Source organism: Manis pentadactyla, chromosome 7 (genome assembly GCF_030020395.1).
Source record: "Manis pentadactyla isolate mManPen7 chromosome 7, mManPen7.hap1, whole genome shotgun sequence".
In the NCBI taxonomy this organism is placed as follows: domain Eukaryota; kingdom Metazoa; phylum Chordata; class Mammalia; order Pholidota; family Manidae; genus Manis; species Manis pentadactyla.
The window spans coordinates 40656106-40676081 of record NC_080025.1 but is presented as its reverse complement, the minus strand read 5'-3'; positions in this window follow the sequence as shown (position 1 = coordinate 40676081).

Genomic DNA, 19976 nt, shown 5'->3' with positions numbered 1-19976 from the left:
GATTTATATGTGGATCCCACATTTCTCCCTTTATTATTATTATTATTATTATTATTATTATTATTTTAATAAAATGCTGAAGTGGTAGGTAGATGTAAGATAAAGGTAGAACACTTAGTTTAGTGTTGTAAGAGAGCAAATGTTGATGATCAGGTGTGTGCCTGTAGACTATGTGTTAATCCAAGCTAGACAAGGGCAAGAAAACATCCACAGATGCAGAAGATTTCTCTCAAAACAGTGGGGGAGAGATTCTAAGCCTCACCTCTGTTGATCCCCAATTTCTCACCTGATGGCCCCCCTGCGACTGTGCCTGTCTTAGGTTGTTCCTCCCTTGAGATGTAAGTTGCTAAGTGAGAGAGAAGCCATATTGTTTGAAAAGGTTAGCTTTTTACTTCTTTGCAGATTTATGCCCTGTGGCTTCTATGCCCAGCATTTGTCTTGAGCTATCTTTAGCACTTGGAGGAATTATGATACTCGGTAAATTCGATATGAGGCACGAATTCTATTTAAGGGTTGTAATTAGGAAGGAAGAAGAAAAGCTATAGAGGTAGCAGATGGAAGAAAACATGGGAAGATTGATTATTTCTTTGACATATCTTCTTGTAGAGTAATTCAAGCATGTATAGGTTTTAAACTACTAATTAAGTTGCGTACACACATTAACATAATAGGAATACAGTTACATAACCAAAGCAGATCTATAATTACCAGCCATCTCCAGTGAGGCCAAGAAAACCAGTTAGGCACCCTAGGCATTTGTGAAAATTTGTCTATGATATGGTGGATATTGTCCAACTGTACTTGAACAGTCTGAGAGAAATCAGACAAATTAAAACAGCCCATTCCTGGGAACTGTTCACATCCCATATGTTCTTTTAACAGTAGATAGTCTGTAGTTGTAAGATTTTGGAGTGCTACAACTTGCACTTCTCCTAATTCTTGGTTGAGTTCCAACAGTGTAGATCCAGTCAAATTTGTTATTTTACTGTATGCACAGGTCAACTTAGAAATCTCCTTCTTCATTCCAATGGCAAGTCCAGGAACCGGTGGGATAATGCAGCTACGACTGCTGCATCGCCTGGATCTTTGTTGAGGTTTTTTGATGATCATCTTCTGGTATGACTCTTCCAGAGAGTGCTGATGTTGGAAGTTCTTCTTCATATCGTATCTTAGTTCATTTTCTGGGTAGCCAAATTAGGCTTTGATCTTCTGTATAAACACAAACAGACCCTTTGCCCACACTTTGATCTGCCCTTTGTACCATTGTGTAGAACTCATTGGAGGTCACCACACAGGAACTGCTTTGTGTTTTTTTTGTTTTTGTTTTTTGTTTTTTTAAGAGAAGAATATTATCAGAAAAGTGTACCTCCATAGCCGATCATCTGATACCCTTTAAGTGATCAAAATTAAGGATATTTAAAGCATGCATTAATCGTTGATTTTCAGTTAGTTTTATCCTATCATGGAGTAATCCCCCTTTTCTTTCTTTCTTTCTTTTTTTTTGTTATCTTTAATCTACACTTACCTGAAGAATATTATGTTTACTAGGCTCTCCCCTATACCAGGTCCCCGCTATAAACCCCTTTACAGTCACTGTCCATCAGCATAGCTAAATGTTGTAGAATCACTACTTCTCTTCTCTGTGTTGTACAGCCCTCCCCTTTCTCCCACCCCCCCATGCATGCTGATCTTAATACACCCCTTCTTCCTCCCCCCCCCTTATCCATCTCTACCCACCCATCCTCCCCAGTCCCTTTCCCTTTGGTACCTGTTAGTCCATTCTTCGGTTCTGTGATTCCACTGCTGTTTTGTTCCTTCAGTTTTTCCTTTGTTCTTATACTCCACAGATGAGTGAAATCATTTGGTATTTCTCTTTCTCTGCTTGGCTTATTTCACTGAGCATAATACCCTCCAGCTCCATCCATATTGCTGCAAATGGTAGGATTTGCCCTCTTCTTATGGCTGAGTAGTATTCCATTGTGTATATGTACCACATCTTCTTTATCCATTCATCTACCGATGGACATTTAGGTTGTTTCCAATTCTTGGCTATTGTAAATAGTGCTGTGATAAACATAGGGGTGCATTGGTCTTCCTCAAACTTGATTGCTGCATTCTTAGGAGCAATTCCTAGGAGTGGAATTCCTGGGTCAAATGGTAAGTCTGTTTTGAGCATTTTGATGAACCTCCATACTGCTTTCCACAATGGTTGAACTAGTTTACATTCCCATCAGCAGTGTAGGAGGGTTCCCCTTTCTCCACAGCCTTGCCAACATTTGTTGTTGTTTGTCTTTTGGATGGCAGCCATCCTTACTGGTGTGAGGTGATACCTCATTGTAGTTTTAATTTGCATTTCTCTGATAATTAGTGATGTGGAGCATCTTTTCATGTGTCTGTTGGCCATCTGTATTTCTTCTTTGGAGAACTGTCTGTTCAGTTCCTCTGCCCATTTTTTAATTGGATTATTTGATTTTTGTTTGTTGAGGCATGTGAGCTCTTTATATATTTTGGACATCAAGCCTTTATCGGATGTGTCATTTTCAAATATATTCTCCCATACTGTAGGGTTCCTTTTTGTTCTATTGATGGTGTCTTTTGCTGTACAGAAGCTTTTCAGCTTAATATAGTCCCACTTGTTCATTTTTGCTGTTGTTTTCCTTACCCGGGGAGATATGTTGAAGAAGAGGTCGCTCTTGTTTATGTCCATGAGATTTTTGCCTATGTTTTTTTCCACGAGTTTAATGGTTTCATGGCTTACATTCAGGTCTTTGATCCATTTCTAATTTACTTTTGTATATGGGGTTAGACAATGGTCCAGTTTCATTCTCCTACATGTAGCTGTGCAGTTTTGCCAGCACCATCTGTTGAAGAGACTGTCATTTCGCCATTGTATATCCATGGCTCCTTTATCAAATATTAATTGACCATATATGTTTGGGTTAATGTCTGGAGTCTCCAGTCTGTTCCACTGGTCTGTGGCTCTGTTCTTGTGCCAGTACCAAATTGTCTTGATTACTATGGCTTTATAGTAGAGCTTGAAATTGGGGAGTGAGATCCCCCCTACTTTATTCTTCTTTCTCAGGATTGCTTTGGCTATTCAGGGTCTTTGGTGCTTCCGTATGAATTTTTGAATTATTTGCTCCAGTTCATTGAAGAATGTTGCTGATAATTTGATAGGGATTGCATCAAATCTGTATATTGCTTTGGGCAGGATGGCTATTTTGACGATATTAATTCTTCCTAGCCACGAGCATGGGATGAGTTTCCATTTGTTAGTGTCCCCTTTAATTTCTCTTAAGAGTGACTTGTAGTTTTTGGAGTATAGGTCATTCACTTCTTTGGTTAGATTTATTACTAGGTATTTTATTCTTTTTGATGCAATTGTGAATGAAATTGTTTTCCTTATTTCTCTTTCTATTGGTTCATTGTTAGTGTATAGGAAAGCTACAGATTTCTGTGTGTTAATTTTGTATCCTGCAACTTTGCTATATTCCGATATCAGTTCTAGTAGTTTTTGGGTGGAGTCTTTAGGGTTTTTTATGTACAATATCATGTCATCTGCAAATAGTGACAGTTTAACTTCTTCTTTACCAATCTGGATTCCTTGTATTTCTTTGTTTTGTCTGATTGCCGTGGCTCCAGTACTATGTTAATTAGCAGTGGGGAGAGTGGGCATCCCTGTCTAGTTCCTGATCTCAGAGGAAAAGCTTTCAGCTTCTCGCTGTTCAGTATAATGTTGGCTGTGGGTTTATGATATATGGCCTTTATTATGTTGAGGTACTTGCCCTCTATTCCCATTTTGCTGAGAGTTTTTATCATGAATGGATGTTGAATTTTGTCAAATGCTTTTTCAGCATCTATGGAGATGATCATGTGGTTTTTGTCTTTCTTTTTGTTGATGTGGTGGATGATGTTGATGGATTTTCGAATGTTGTACCATCCTTGCATCCCTGGGATAAATCCCACTTGGTCATGGTGTATGATCCTTTTGATATACCTTTGTATTCGGTTTGCTAATATTTTATTAAGTATTTTTGCATCTACATTCATCAGGGATATTGGTCTGTAATTTTCTTTTTTGGCGGCGTCTTTGCCTGGTTTTGGTATTAGGGTGATGTTGGCTTCATAGAATGAGTTTGGGAGTATTCCCTCCTCTTCTATTTTTTGGAAAACTTTAAGGAGAATGGGTATTATGTTTTGTCTGTGTGTCTAATAAAATTCCGAGGTAAATCCATCTGGCCCAGGTGTTTTGTTCTTGAGTAGGTCTTTGATTACCATTTCAATTTCTTTGCTCATAATTGGTTTGTTTAACTTTTGTGTTTCTTCCTTGGTCAGTCTTGGAAGGTTGTATTTTTCTAGGAAGTTGTCCATTTCTTCTAGGTTTTCCAGCTTGTTGGCATATAGGTTTTCATAGTAGTCTTTAATAATTCTTTGTATTTCTGTGGAGTCTGTCGTGATTTTTCCATTCTTATTTGTGATTCTGTTAATTTGTGTTGATTCTCTTTTTCTCTTAATAAGTTTGGCTAGAGGCTTATCTATTTTGTTTATTTTCTCTAAGAACCTGCTCTTGGTTTCATTGATTTTTGCTATTGTTTTATTCTTCTCAATTTTGTTTATTTCTTCTCTGATCTTTATTATGTCTCTACTTCTGCTGACTTTAGGCCTCATTTGTTCTTCTTTTTCCAATTTCGATAATTTTGATGTTAGACTATTCATTTGGGATTGTTCTTGCTTCTTCAAGTGTGCCTGGATCGCTATATACTTTCCTCTTAAGACTGCTTTCGCTGCGTCCCACAGAAGTTGGGGCTTTGTGTTATTGTTGTCATTTGTTTCTATATATTCCGTGATCTCTATTTTAATTTGTTCGTTGATCCATTGATTATTTAGGAGCATGTTGTTAAGCCTCCATGTGTTTGTGAGCCTTTTTGTTTTCTTTGTAGAATTTATTTCTAGTTTTATACCTTTGTGATCTCAAAAATTGGTTGGTAGAATTTCAATATTTTGGATTTTGCTGAGGCTCTTTTTGTGGGCTAGTATGTGTTCTATTCTGGAGAATGTTCCATGTGTACTTGATAAGAATGTATATCCTTTTGCTTTTGGATGTAGAGTTCTATAGATGTCTATTAGGTCCATCTGCTCTACTGTGTTGTTCAGTGCTTCTGTGTCCTTACTTATTTTCTGCCCGGTGGATCTATCCTTTGGGGTGAGTGGTGTATTGAAGTCTCCTAGAATGAATGCATTGCAGTCTATTTCCCCCTTTAGTTCTGTTAGTATTTGTTTCACATATGCTGGTGCTCCTGTGTTGGGTGCATATATATTTAGAATGGTTATATCCTCTTATTGGACTGAGCCCTTTATCATTATGTAGTGTCCTTCTTTATCTCTTGTTATTTTCTTTGTTTTGAAGTCTATTTTGTCTCATATTAGTACTGCAACCCCTGCTTTCTTCTCACTGTTGTTTGCCTGAAATATGTTTTTCCATCCCTTGACTTTTAGTCTGTACATGTCTTTGGGTTTGAGGTGAGGTTCTTGTAAGCAGCATATAGATGGGTCTCGCTTTTTTATCCATTCTATTACTCTGTGTCTTTTGATTGGTGCATTCAGCCCATTTACATTTGGGGTGACTATTGAAAGATATGTACTTATTGCCATTGCAGGCTTTAAATTCGTGGGTACCAAAGGTTCAAGGTTAGCCTCTTTAGTATCTTACTGCCTATCTTAGCTCACTTGTTGAACTGTTATATACACTGTCTGGAGATTCTTTTCTTCTCTCCCTTCTTATTCCTCCTCCTCCATTCTTCATATGTTGGGTGTTTTGTTCTGTGCTCTTTCTAGGAGTGCTCCCATCTAGAGCAGTCTCTGTAAGATGTCCTGTAGAGGTGGTTTGTGGGAAGCAAATTCCCTCAGCTTTTGCTTGTCTGGGAATTGTTTAATCCCGCCATCATATTTAAATGATAGTCGTGCTGGATACAGTATCCTTGGTTCAAGGCCCTTCTGTTTCATTGCATTAAATATATCATGCCATTCTCTTCTGGCCTGTAGGTTTTCTGTTGAGAAGTCTGACGTTAGCCTGATGGGTTTTCCTTTATAGGTGACCTTTTTCTCTCTAGCTGCCTTTAAAACTCTTTCCTTGTCCTTGATCTTTGCCATTTTAATTATTATGTGTCTTTGTTGTTGTCCTCCTTGGATCCTTTCTGTTGGGGGCTCTGTGTATTTCTGTGGTCTGTTCGATTATTTCCTCCCCCAGTTTGGGGAAGTTTTCAGCAATTATTTCTTCCAAGATACTTTCCATCCCTTTTCCTCTCTCTTCTTCTTCTGGTACCCCTATAATACGGATATTGTTCCTTTTGGATTGATCACACAGTTCTCTTAATATTGTTTCATTCCTGTAGATCCTTTTATCTCTCTCTATGTCAGCTTCTATGCGTTCCTGTTCTCTGGTTTCAATTCCGTCAATGGCCTCTTGCATCTTATCCATTCTGCTTATAAATCCTTCCAGAGTTTGTTTCATTTCTGTAATATCCTTTCTGGCATCTGTGATCTCCCTCCGGACTTTATCCCATTTCTCTTGCGTATTTCTCTGCATCTCTGTCAGCATGTTTATGATTTTTGTTTTGAATTCTTTGTCAGGAAGACTGGTTAGGTCTGCCTCCTTCTCTGATGTCTCTGTGATCTTGGTTTGCCTGTAATTTTGTCTTTTCATGATGATAGGAATAGTTTGCAGAGCTGGGACGAGTGACGGCTGGAAGGACTTCCCTTCTTGTTGGTTTGTGGCCCTCCTCTCCTGGGAGAAGAGCGACCTCTAGTGGCTTGTGCTGGGCAGCTGCAGCAGACAGGGCTTCTGCTTCCTGCCCGGCTACTATGGAGTTTATCTCCGCTGTTGCTGTGGGCGTGGCCTGGCTTGGGCGGCTGCTCCAAAGTGGTGGAGTTGCGTTGGAGGGGGAGCGGCCAGGAGGCTATTTATCTCCGTAAGGGGCCTCCCTGCTCCCTGCAGCCCAGGGGATTAGGGTGTCCAGAGATCCCTGGATTCCCTACCTCTGGATTAAGTGGCCCGCCCTGCCCCTTTACGACTTCCAAAAAGCAACCACCAAAACAAAACGATCACAAAAAACAAACAAAATTTTAAAAATATAAATAAATAAATAAATAAATAATGGCCACTCATTTTTCTTTATTCTCCGGCGCCAGCCTCAGGCAACTGCTCACCGGTCTTGCTGCCCTGTTTCCCTAGTATTGGGGTCCCTATCCCTTTAAGACTTCCAAAAAGCGCTCACCAAAACAAAACAACAACAACAACAACAAAAATGGCCACTCACTCTTCTTTTCTCCGGTGCCGGCCTCCAATACCCGCTTGCTGGTCTTGCTGTCCTGTTTCCCTAGTATTGGGGTCCCTGTCCCTTTAAGACTTCCAAAAAGCACTCATCTCAACAAAACAACAACAACAATAAAAAAAAAATGGCCGCTCGCTTTTCTTATGTCCTCCGGCGCCAGGTCTCCGGTACCCGCTCACTGTTCTTGCTGCCCTGTTTCCCTAGAATCCAGGGCCCCGCTCATGCACTGTGTCTGCGCTCTGTCCTGGATGGCTGGGGCTGGGTGTTCAGCAGTCCTGGGCTCTCTCTCCCTCCCGCTCTGCCTGCTCTTCTCCTGCAGGGAGCTGGGGGGAGGGGTGCTTGGGTCCCGTCGGGCCAGAGCTTGTATCTTACCCCCTTCGTGAGGTGCTGGGTTCTTGCAGGTGTGGATGTGGTCTGGATGTTGTCCTGTGTCCTCTGGTCTTTATTCTAGGAAGAGTTGTCTTTGTTATATTTTCATAGATATATGTGGTTTGTGGAGGAGATTTCCGCTGCTCTACTCACGCCACCATCTTGCTCCCTAAACTGCTCTTCTTTTACCAGTATTCCAAGATGGAAAATTAGGTTAATGAATTGAAATCTTTCTTTTTTATATGGTAACTACATTCCATAGTTTTGGTATCTTATGTCTTAATTTTCAGACATCTCAAATTATTTTTGAATTTCCTTTGTGATCTCTTCTTTGATTGTTATTTAAGAGTTTTTTGTTTAAAGTCCACATATTTTTGAATTTCCTAAATTTATTTCCATTTTGATTTCTAATTTCATTTCACTCTAGTTAGAAAACATACTTTGTTTTATTTTACTTTTAAGCTTATTGAGGCTTTTTTTTATGGACTAGCAGTTGGGTCTACCCTGGAGAACATTCCATATGCTCTTGAGGAAAATGTGTATTCTTTAGTGTTGGGTGGAGTATTCTACAGATGCCTGTTTGGTCTAGTTGACTAGACTTGAAGTCTTTTATTTCCCTGTTCTTCTCCCAGTTTCCACCCATTATTTAAACTAGCGTATTAAAGTCTCCAATTGAATTGTTGATTTCTCCCATCAATTCTGTTACTAATTTTGTTTTATGTACTCTGGAACTCTTGTTAGGTGCATATATGTTTATAATTGTTAGATCTTCCTGAAAGATTGGCCCTTTTATAAAATTCACAGAATTATAATATATATAAAATATCTCTCTATGTCTAGTAACACATTTTTGTTTTAAAGTCTGTTTCTGGTATTAGTATACCACTTCTGCTTTCTTATGGTTGCTATTTGTATATTGTTTTCCATTATTTTACTTTTTTGTAATTGCATCTTTGAATCCAAAGTGTGTTTCCTATAGGCAGCAAAAAGTTGAATATTGTTTCTGGATAAAGATAATGACTTGTTTAATCCATTTACATCTAATGTTACTAGTGATACAGTTGCATTTATATCTGACATTTTACTTTTTTTCTATATATTTCTTTCCATTATTTCTCTACTCTTCCTCATTTACTGCTTCCTTTTGTATTAAACAAGTGTTCTCCAGTGTAACTTTTAATTCCTTTAAAGAACTTCTGTCACAGGGATGGAAGTGCAGCACGGAGAGTATAGTCAGTGGTTCTGTAACATCTTCCTGTGCTGACAGATGGTAATGGCACTAGTGGCGGTGAGGATTTAATAATGTGGGTAACTGTTGAACCACTGTGCTATATATTTGAAACCAATATAAGATGATTGTATATCAACAATACTTAAATAAAAAAATAAAATTAAACTAAATAAAATCCTTTTATTATATTGTTATTTTGTTATTCTATGTATGTTGGGCTTACCATATATATCTTATGTTATCAGAGTATATTTCAGGTTTATACTAACTTAATTCCATGAGATACTGAAATGTCATTTTTGTTTGCCTTTTTTCCCTCTTCTCATCTCTTGTGCTGCTGTTACCTTTGTGTATGCCATAAATCTTGCATAGTTATCATTAATTTATGTCATTTTCAAATGCTAACAAAGGAAATAAAATATGTATTTTATATTATGTTTGTTATATTAACTTTCTTTTTTACCATTTCTGCTTCTCTACATTTTTTCCTATAGATTTGAGTTTCTATCTGCTGCTGTTTCCTTACTGCAATATAGCTTTGCTCTCATCCATTTCTTTTGTACTGGTATTGTCAAATATATTTCTATATGTTTAGGCCCAGTAATACAAATATATGCATATTGCTTTATACAGCTGATTTTTATATGTTAAAAGAGGAAAAGGAAAGAAATGTGTATTATACAGTCTTTCACAATTGCTTAGTTGTCTTTACTGGTGCCCTTTGTTTCTTTATACAGATTTGAGTTACTGTCTGGAGTCAGTCGCTTTAGGTCTTATAAGGCGAGCCTGCTAACTTTGAACTCTCTCAGTTTTTGTGTATCTTGGAATGTCATGTCATCTTCATTTTTGAAGTGGTTTCTATAGATAACAGATCCTTGGTTGGCAATTTTCTTTTAGGATTTTGAATATGTCTTACCACTGTCTTCTGCCCTCCATTCTTTCTGATGAACAGTCAGCTCCTAATCTAACTGGGATTCCCTAAAACATAAATCTCACTGCTTTCAAGAGTTTCTCTTTGTTTTTAACATTTTTACTGTATGTTTGTGTGTGGATTTCTTTGGATTTATCATGCTTGTAGTTAGTTGGGTTTCTTGGAATTTGTAGATTGTTTTTCATCAAATCTTGAATTTTCAGCCATTATATCTTTGAACACTTTTTCTGTTCCTTTTTATCTTTCATCTACTTATGATACTCCCATTACATATATGTCGGTGTGCTTAATACCATTTTTTTCTGATTCTCTTATTTTCATTCCTTTTTCTCCCTTTTGTTCAGATTATATAATTTCTACTACTCTAGAACTCAGTGATTCTTCGTTCTACCAGCTCAAATTTACTTTGAGCCAATTTAACTTTTCATTTCAGTTATTATATTTTTCAAGTTCAGAATTTCCATTTGGTTCTTTTTAATCATTTTTTTCTCTTAATTGGTATCTTTATTTGATTAAACATTGTCATTATTACCTTCATTTACTTCTTTAAGCATTGCTTACATTACTCATTGAACATATTTATAATAGCTTATTTGAAGTCTTTGTCTGCCAAGTTTGGTATCAGGGCTCTTTCAAATGCAGTTTCTGTTGCCTGCTTTTCTTCTTATATATAGGTAACATTTTTTCTTTTTCTTTGCATATATTGTAAATTTTGTTGAAAACTAGTGTGCAGCTTTAATTGTCACTTCTCAGGGGGTGCAGCCTTGGGCCTGTGCCATTACTCACAATGATAGTGGATTTCACAGAACTCTCTGACTTTCTCTTTCCTTGTGATTATGCTAAGATGACTGTCTACCTTAATTGCTGGCTGTTTGTTCTATTGTCTTCAGTAATGTCCCTGGACATAAATTGCTACCTAGGCTGATCCAAGTCTTTGAATCCATTTGTTGAGGTTTGCTCTGGCCACAGGAGGACTCTTTTTAGCAATCTCTTTCTCTGGTTGTCTGATAAACTTCTTTCTTGTTTACTCTGTAGTTTGTTGGTCTCATGGAGCCACAAGCCTCATCTTAATTGTTTATCATCATTGCTAACCTCCATTGTTTCCCAGAGCACTCTTAGGCTTGAAATTCCCCACACTCTATTACAAATAGTTTCCTTGGGTAGGGCTTTAAAGCTCTGTGTTCTCATTACCTACATAGCCTACAGGGCAAGACCTCTGTAGTACTGCTCTGGAGGTGGGGACTAGGCAAGTGGCTCACTTCCCTCAGGGTGACACATCTCCACAAACAGGGCATGGGGTTAGGGAGCAGCCTGTGGTCTTGGCTTTCCTCCCCTAGTGTGGACCTCTGACTTGTAAGCTGAGGTGAGTACAGTTGGGACCCAAGTATTCTTGGCCTGCCATGATTGTGGTATAGTTTCTGCCCTGTGAATGGGGACCAGGTGGAAGAATAGATCCACAGACCTCTCCCTGCTCTTGCTTCAAATAAAGCCTCTACAACATTGAGCTGGTGGCCTGCCCTTCTCATAGAGATATCATAGCCCTTAACTGGGAACTGATGAGCAAGAGGGCCCTATGATCTTGACTTCACTGCTGAGTGAAGATTTCATTTTTGCTGAACTAGAGTGGAAAAAGAAAGAGTGAGTCATAGCTTAAATGCCACAGACTCTATTCTTACCAAGATTAGTAGATTTTCTTAAATACAGCTGCTGCTTTTTCTGTATGGACTTAGAATGATTTACAGAGTTTTTGAAGATTGGGTTTAATTTCTAACGTTTTCCAGTTAGGGTATTTTACTGGCATAAGGGTTCATGGAGGTACTTATGCCACCATGCTGGAAATTATCCCCCAATATTATATAATTTTAAATCAAAAGTTTCAAAATTAATGAAGCATATTCATTGCTCTCAATAAAAAATGCAGATTGTATAATAGTTTTAGATGGTTGTATTTAGTTATCAGGGTAACTTAATGTCTTATAACAGAACTTAATGTCTTATAACAATGTCATTCTGATCATGAATCTGCAATTTGGCAGGGCTTCATAGGACTCATTCTGCATTATTCCAAGTCAGGTGGGTTTCTTAAAGGTTGGAACTGGAATAATCTGAAGGCTCACTCATTCATATTTGTGATGAATGATGTTGGGGACTAAAATAACTTGGGATCCTTCAGTCTATCTTTTTGTGGCCTGTCCATATATGCTTAATATGCTCTGGGTTTCTGACCTTTCAAATGTCACCTCAGGTCTTCCAAGACATGTCTTAAGAGTGCAAAGTAGAAGCTTTATGAGCTACCTTTTATAACTTAGCTTTGAAAATTATGCAGTATCATTTAGACTGTAGTGAGAGGCCCACCAGATTCACTAGGGGGACATAGACTCCACTGCTCATGGAAGGAGTGTCAACAATACAACTGAAGAAGAATGCATGGGAGGGGATGATATCTATGACTACCTTTGGAAGATACTACCTGCAACAGGATGAAAGCTAAAATGTTGCTATTTATCATTAGAATATACAAAAATTTAAAACAATCTAAACTGTAATTCAGTCTTTAGCTCTTTTTAAAATTCTGCTTTCTATATCTTTTATAAGGTAGGCATAATTCAGTAGAATATGTAGTTTATAAGCAGTTATGTATTGGGATTATGTTCAAATTGTTTTTAATAATGGCTTGTATTACTAAAAGAAATTGGAAAATTCTCATACAGGAATTCAAAAATCAGGTTGAATGATTCTTTCAGCATTACACTGACATACGTATTACTAAAAAGTTATTTGTGATAACTTCCAAATGAATATAAAACAAAGACCACTGGAAGAGAATTATAATAATAATTAGCATCTGCTAAGAACATCTTATGTGTTCAGCATAGGCCTATGAATTTTACATATATTACCGTGGGGAAGTTGGGGTTCCTATGGCCAGGATTCTCTCTGAACTTAAACCACCTGATGATGTAACTGGGCTGTTGCTAGGCTACCACTTCCACACCTTTAGGCAATAAGCTATTATTGCAGTATACAGAGAGAGGTCAGCCCAGTGCACTGGGCAAAGGCTAGTGCTCGACATACCGCTGGGAGAACAAGCCAGATGATAAACCCTTTCACTCCAAAGAACATTTTGCTGTCAATTTCTTTGGCCACATTGATTCTATAGTAAACTTGCCCAGGGCTGAAACCTATTGGCAAGACAATTGGTGAAAGTCCGCAGGGTTCATTGTTGACCAAGGAAAAAGGCTGCCCTTATGGGAGGGGTGCTTCAGTGGGCTGCCCCTGTGAATGGGGAGACAGTGGATAGTCCCCCAATGGGTATGTGGTCTGAGGTGGCTTACCTCCTAGAGGACTGGGACCCATCCCAGGACTGGAGGCAAGTGGAGGTGACACCTGAGGCTGTAGGGGTGGCCCTTGGTATAGTAAGTATGTTTTTAGAGAAACAGAGTGCCTGTGAGGCAGCAGGGACTGTGGGTTGGCTGCTTCTCACAGTATTAAAAAGGTCTACGGAAGAGACCCAAGGAATGGCAGCACAAGAATGCAAGTTGAAAACTTATGTGTATTCCCTGAAGAAGGAGATGGCATTGATGCGGGAGGAGGCAGCATGAGAATGCCAGCAGCAAGGTGCCATTGAAGAGGTAAAAAATTCCTTACAGAATGAGATGGCTGCACTGCCAGGTGTTCTGAAGGAGGAAGAAGCCATAAAGGAAAAAGACGAACTCCTGAGGGAAGCACAGGAGGAGGTGGCACAAGAACATCAGCTGCAAAGCATTGAGGTGAAGGTAAGAGACCTTCTGAAGACTGAGGTAGCATTGCTGCGAGGCACAGTAGAAAAGGTAAAAGTTGTAGCAGAGGAGGAACTCGGGGGAGGGGAGAGAAAGGTGCCATCAGCCCCAGAAATGGAGGAGCTGCGGAAGGATGAAGGGGTGGTGCCGGAGGCACTGACCCCTCCCCTATTTAAAGCACTCCCAATGGTTTTTAAAGAAAATAAAGACCCAGCAGCTGAAAGTTCCCCAAGGAGAGGAGCAGCCCCTCCCCAGGTCATGGAGCACTCTATGCTCTGCGCCTATACTCAGGTTGAGCTGGTGGATTTGGGCTCCTGGTTTAGGCAGAAGCCCTCGGAATCAATATCATTTTAGCTCCTGCGTCTGTGGGAATTAGGGATGGATGGAATTGTTTGTTTGGATTAGAGATGGGAAAGCTGTCTTCCCTGAGGTAGCAATTACAAAATGCACATCAGAGCCCAGGGAGTCACTCCCTCCTTGACTGCCTTATGGCTGCACTTCGTGCTGTGTGGCCCAATCCAGGTGATCTTCCATCCTCTCCTGTTAATGGCAGACGTATGCTGAGCTCCAACAGGTGCTATGAGAGCTAGGCATAAGAAATGCCATGTATAGTCCAGAGAATTATGGCCCAGATGAAGAGATTTTCTCTACCGCAATGAGAAATATTGTACTTCAAAAGGCTCCAACATCCCTCTTTAGGTCTCTAGTGGCCATTCTTTCCCCTCACTTAGGCAGCCCATAAGCGAGGTGACATGCACAGTAGCAGACTTAGGAGGAGAGGCTGAAGCAATGAAAACCCACAAAGAAGTAAGATCTGTTACTCACAAGAAGAATTTACAGGGCCCCATGAAGGTTACAAGGACCCAGATGTGATTGATTTAATATGGGCAGGAGAAGATAGAAGGAAATTAGAGAAGTCAAATAGGAACTTACTGGAGCTATGGCAACAGCTGAAACCAGAGCAGCAGTTCCAGCCATTAAGGCCAAAGAGGCAGAGGTCAGAGGCAGAGCCACAAGTCCGGCCTGTGTGTTTGCAAGACTTCCTGCTGGAGAGCGAGCCAACCTCAGTTGAACCCATACACGAAGGTGATTGGGGAATAAGGTTTGAGGGGAAGGTCGAGGTACCTGCCCTGAGGGACCAGAGGCCACATGTTGAAACAGCTATCCATTGGTCCCCAGTGAACATACAACATGTCCTGGCTCTGGTGGACACAGGGGCTGAATGTTCACTGATTCATGGTAACCCTGAGCAGTTCCCCGGGACGCCCACTATCACAGATGGATATGAGGGTTAGGCTATCAGAGTGAAGCAAGCCAAAATCCCTTTGGGAATAGGGCACCTACCCCCAAAAGAGTATACTGAGTATATATCTCCTATCCCTGGGTATATTTTGGGGATTGATTTCCTGCAGGGTCTATGGTTGCAGAACACTGCAGGTGAGTTCAGACTGAGAATACGTGTGGTGAAGGCATTTCTGAGGGGACGTGCTAGGCACCCGCCCATAGCTTTGCCTGTGCCTTGGCGGGTGACTAATACCAAACAATACAAACTGCCTGGAAGTCATAAAGAGATTGGAGAAACTCTCCAGGAACTGGAAAAGGTGGGTATTATAAAGCCCAGCCATAGTCCTTCCAATTCCCTAGTGTGGCCAGTAAAAAAGCCAGATGGCTCCTGGTGTATGACTGTGGATTATAGAGAACTGAAAAAAGTCATACCCCCTATGCATGCTGCTGTCCTCTCTATTGCAGGCTTGATGGACCCTCAGCCATGAACTAGGAACATACCATGATGTGGGACATCTTGCTAAATAATGCCTTCTTTTCCATTGACATTGAGCAGGAAAGTCAGGAACAGTTGGAACAGTTTGCCTTCACGTGGGAAGGACGGCAATGAACTTTCACCATCCTCCCACAGGGATACCTCCACAGCCCCACCATCTGTTATGGCCTTGTAGCCCAGGACTTGGCTACATGGGAGAAACTGCCAACGGTGCGGCTGTACCATTATATTGATGATGTCATGCTCACGTCCAATTCTCTTTCAGATCTAGAAGGTGCAGCAGTTATACTGCTGCAACATTTACAGGAGAAAGGATGGGCTGTGAACAGCACCAAGGTTCAGGGACCTGTTCTGTCTGTCAAATTCTTGGGGGTCGTCTGGTCAGGTAAGACCAGTTATACCAGAAACAGGTATAGATAGAGTCCAGGCCTTTCCTACCCCCACAACTGTAGCATTGCTACAGGAGTTTCTAGGTCTTCTAGGCTATGGGACAGTGTTTATCCCTCACTTGGCATGAATTCTGAAGCCCTTGTACCAGTTGTTACAAAAGGGCGTCAGGTAGAACTGGAATGAGACATGTGCATCTGCCTTTACTACAGCAAAACGGGTAGTCAAGGCTGTGCAGGCCTTGAGTGTGATAGACCCATCAAGGCCCTGTGAGCTGGATGTTCATGTGACAAGATGGTTATGGCTGGGGTCTCTGGCAGTGGCTTGAATGAACTCACCAACCTGTTAGATTCTGGTCACAACTCTGGAAGGGGGCAGAGGTATGATACACTTTGATAGAAAAACAACTGGCTGCCATGTATCATGCCTTGCTGGCTATAGAACCCATCACTGGAATGGCCCTGATAAGGTAGTAACCACCTATCCAATCTTGGGGTGGGTATGAAACTGGACCCAAAAGCCAAGGAGTGGTGTGGCACAAACGCCCACACTGGCCAAGTGGGGTGCTTACCTACAGTAGCATAGTGCCCTCTCTAGTAGCCCCTTGAGTGAAGAACTCCAGCGCTTATTGGGGCCGGTGACACCTACTAGTGAAAATCAGGAAGAACTTGCTTTTGAAGCATTAGTAGCAGAGAGTCCCTATCAGGAGGGAAGAGCCCCTATACCCAAAGATTCATGGTGCACAGATGGCTCCAGCATGGGCAGCCCCCAAAACGAAGGGCCATAGCTTTCCATCCTAAGACTGAGACAATATGGATGGAAGATGGTGAGGGGAAGAGCAGCCAATGGGCAGAGTTCTGGGCTGTGTGGCTTGTGATCAGCCAGGAGCCCTCCCCTATAGTTGTCTTTACTGACAGCTGGGGTATTGGGGCTTGACCCTGTGGCTACCAAATGCCAACTGGCTGTTTGGTCATGACCCCTTTGGTGGCAAGGATTGTGGCAAGACTTATGGGCCTGTGGTCAGACTAAAATAATTACAGTATACCATGTGACAGGTCATTTGCCACTGGCATCCCCAGGAAATGATGAGGCAGATAAATTGGCTCAGATACGTTGGTTAGAAAGAAAGCCTGCCTTTAATGTAGCCCAATGGTAACATCAGTGTTTGTTGCATGTGGGGCAAAAGACAATGTGGGCTGTAGCCCGTCAGTGGGGCTTGCCTTTGACCTTCGAAGAAGTCAGCAGAGCCCAGCAGGAGTGTGTCGTATGCTCCAAAAGAGACTTACACCAAGTTCCACAGCAATGTGGGACAATAGCTAAGGGGCCTCTACCCCTCATCAGGTGGCAGATCGACTATATTGGGCCTCTACCTGTGTCAGAAGGATATCGGTATGCCATGACTTATGTGGACACAACTATTGGACTTCTGGTTGCTTTTCCTACCCGTTGTGCAGACCAGCAGATGACCAAAAGAGGCCTGGAGCATCTCTTTGCTGCCTATGGCTGACCACAGGAATTAAGAGTGATTAGGGCACCCATTTTACTGGACATACACTGCAAGAATGGGTGTGACAGCTGGGAATCAAATGGAAGTTTCATGTGCCATACAATCCTACCGCAGCAGGCATGATAGGCACAACAGCTTGTTAAAATCCAGACTAAAGTCAGATATGAACAGTCTGCCAGGATGGTCAGTCCACTTATGGACCGTGCTATGGTGTTTGAATGAGAGACCCTGAAAGGGAGTCTTGAGCCCTGTAGACATGTTAACACATATGGCTGCCTCCCCCATACAACTGGAAGTACAAACCAAGGAAGAATCACTGAAGCCGAGGTTCGGCCACCAGAATAACATCTTGCTACCAGCACCAACTGCACTGAACCCTGGAGACTCCATTGAGTGGACATGGCCTTGGACCTTTTGACACATGGGCCAACGATGACTGGCTCTCCTGGCACCTTTGGGACAAGACCTGGAAACTGGCCTCCTGTGTATTCCTGGAATAACAGCAGAGTGGCCCCCCAAAAGTCACAGTAGTATATCCTGAATGGCCAGAAGTTAGGAGCACCTTACCGGGGAGTTTTGTTTTATCATTATGGCCAGTGCATGCACCTCCAGTAGCACTATATATAGACCCTCCAGTAACCCCCATGGTGAAAGGAGTAAAAGTATGGTATACTAGACCTGGAAGGGACCCCCTTCTTGCGACAGTCCTATCACAGGACCACTCTCTTGCATGCATCCTACCTGATGGACAAGATTTGCCTATGTTGATGTCATTAAAACGTGTCTTATCGCCCCTAAAGTCTTTGTGGATCGGGAACTTCCACTGGCTTGAGGTTTATTATAGCTTTTTGCCTATATGGAAATCTTGTTGTATTTTACTTTTTGTTATTATCTCTAAGTTGTTGTTATCCTCTGTTGCTGTTGTGGAATCTGGTTACAGTGCTCCAGCTTTCTCGCACAGGGACCTTCATGGAAGATTGAAAGCATGTAGATTGTAAGGCAAGAATCCTGGAGGGGTGGAGTATGGAGAAGTTGGGGTTCCTATGGCCAGTATCCTCACTGAACTTAAACCACCTGATGATGTAAGTGGCCTGTTGCTGGGCTACTGCTTCCACACCTTTAAGCAATAAGCTATTACTGCACTATATAGAGAGCTTTGCCCAGTGCTCTGGGCAAAGGCAGAGATGCTAGTGCTCGACCTACCACCAGAAGAGCAAGCTGGGTAATAAACCCTTTTACCCCAAAGAACGTTTTACTGTCTATTTCTTTGGTCACATTGAATCCATAGTGAACTTGCCATGGGCTGAAACTCATTGGCAAGATAACTGCATACACACTCATAAGATTTACATTTAATTCTCACAATAACTGTACAAACTAGATATTTATTGTCCTTATTTTACCGAAGAGGAAACTGAAGCTTGACCAGTACATCACCCAGAATGTATGACAGCTGAACTCCAGAGCCCATACTCTTAACCTACCAAACAGAGAAATGAGCCTTTTATATGTGGCCTTTTCAGTGTGTGTTTATGGAGAAGTCTGTTTAGAGCCCAAAGCAGTGGTATGCTGGGAAATGTTTAACAAGTTCCCCAAAAAGGAAATACAGGCAAGAGTACATTCACATACCTTTGTTAAAATTTTACTAATATAAAGGAAATGTCAAATAATTTACAAATATAATAAAAGATATATATTCTTTACCTTAATTCCGTATACCTATAACTTCAGTGTGACTTGCTGTTTCTTGTAAAAACTAATCTAATACTTCTATTGTTAAGAATAGTGTAACAAAATCAGATAATAAATAAATGCCAGATTAGTTCCTAATTCAGCAAAGGAACTGCTCATATTGACAAAACTGGTCATTTTGTTAGACAGAAAAATAGATATGAATGGAGTGGAGACAGAATAATGCCAGTAAGCCCACTAAAAGGGACTCAAAGAGTTAACCAGATAAAACTAGAGTGCTAGAAAAGACTCACAGAGTTATTGAGTTAATCAGTTGAAGCTGGAAAGGCCAGGAGCAACTTGCCCTGGAATGTGTGAATATTCTCCAGATAAAGAAAAGTATCCCAGCACAGCCCTTGTCTTCATCAGACTGATTAGATCATGCCATTGTCAGATTTACTTTAGCCTACTAAATGGCCCAGCTTATTCTTTAACTTAACCTGTCTGCTGTTTTTTCCTCCTCCTCCAGCCCCTAATCAAGTAATTTGCAACCTGGGCAGGAGACAAACATTATGATTAATTTCCAAACAAGCTCAGCTATAAAGAGCATAGTAAAAACGGGAAACATTCCATCTTAAAGCTAAGATTACATTTAAAAATCCAGGAAGTTAAGAAGTTAGATTCCTAACATATTCTTTAGCAAACAGTCAATAACTCAGCCAACCTTGGGGGCAGGGCAGGTGGTCTTGATTGATATGATCCCAGAGGGAAGCTGCTATCCTGGGAAGAAATTGCATCAGTAAATTTCTTGTGTTAATTTTGCAGAATTACCTGGAGGACTGATAATACAAGAGAGGGACGCAATGTCTCTCATCAAAGATAAACATCTTGAGGCCACTCACCCTAGCTCTTTGTCACACACCCTATACCCCCTAGCCCTTTGTCACATTCCTGAAGAATCCTTAAAAGGGGAAACCCCCAATCTTTCAG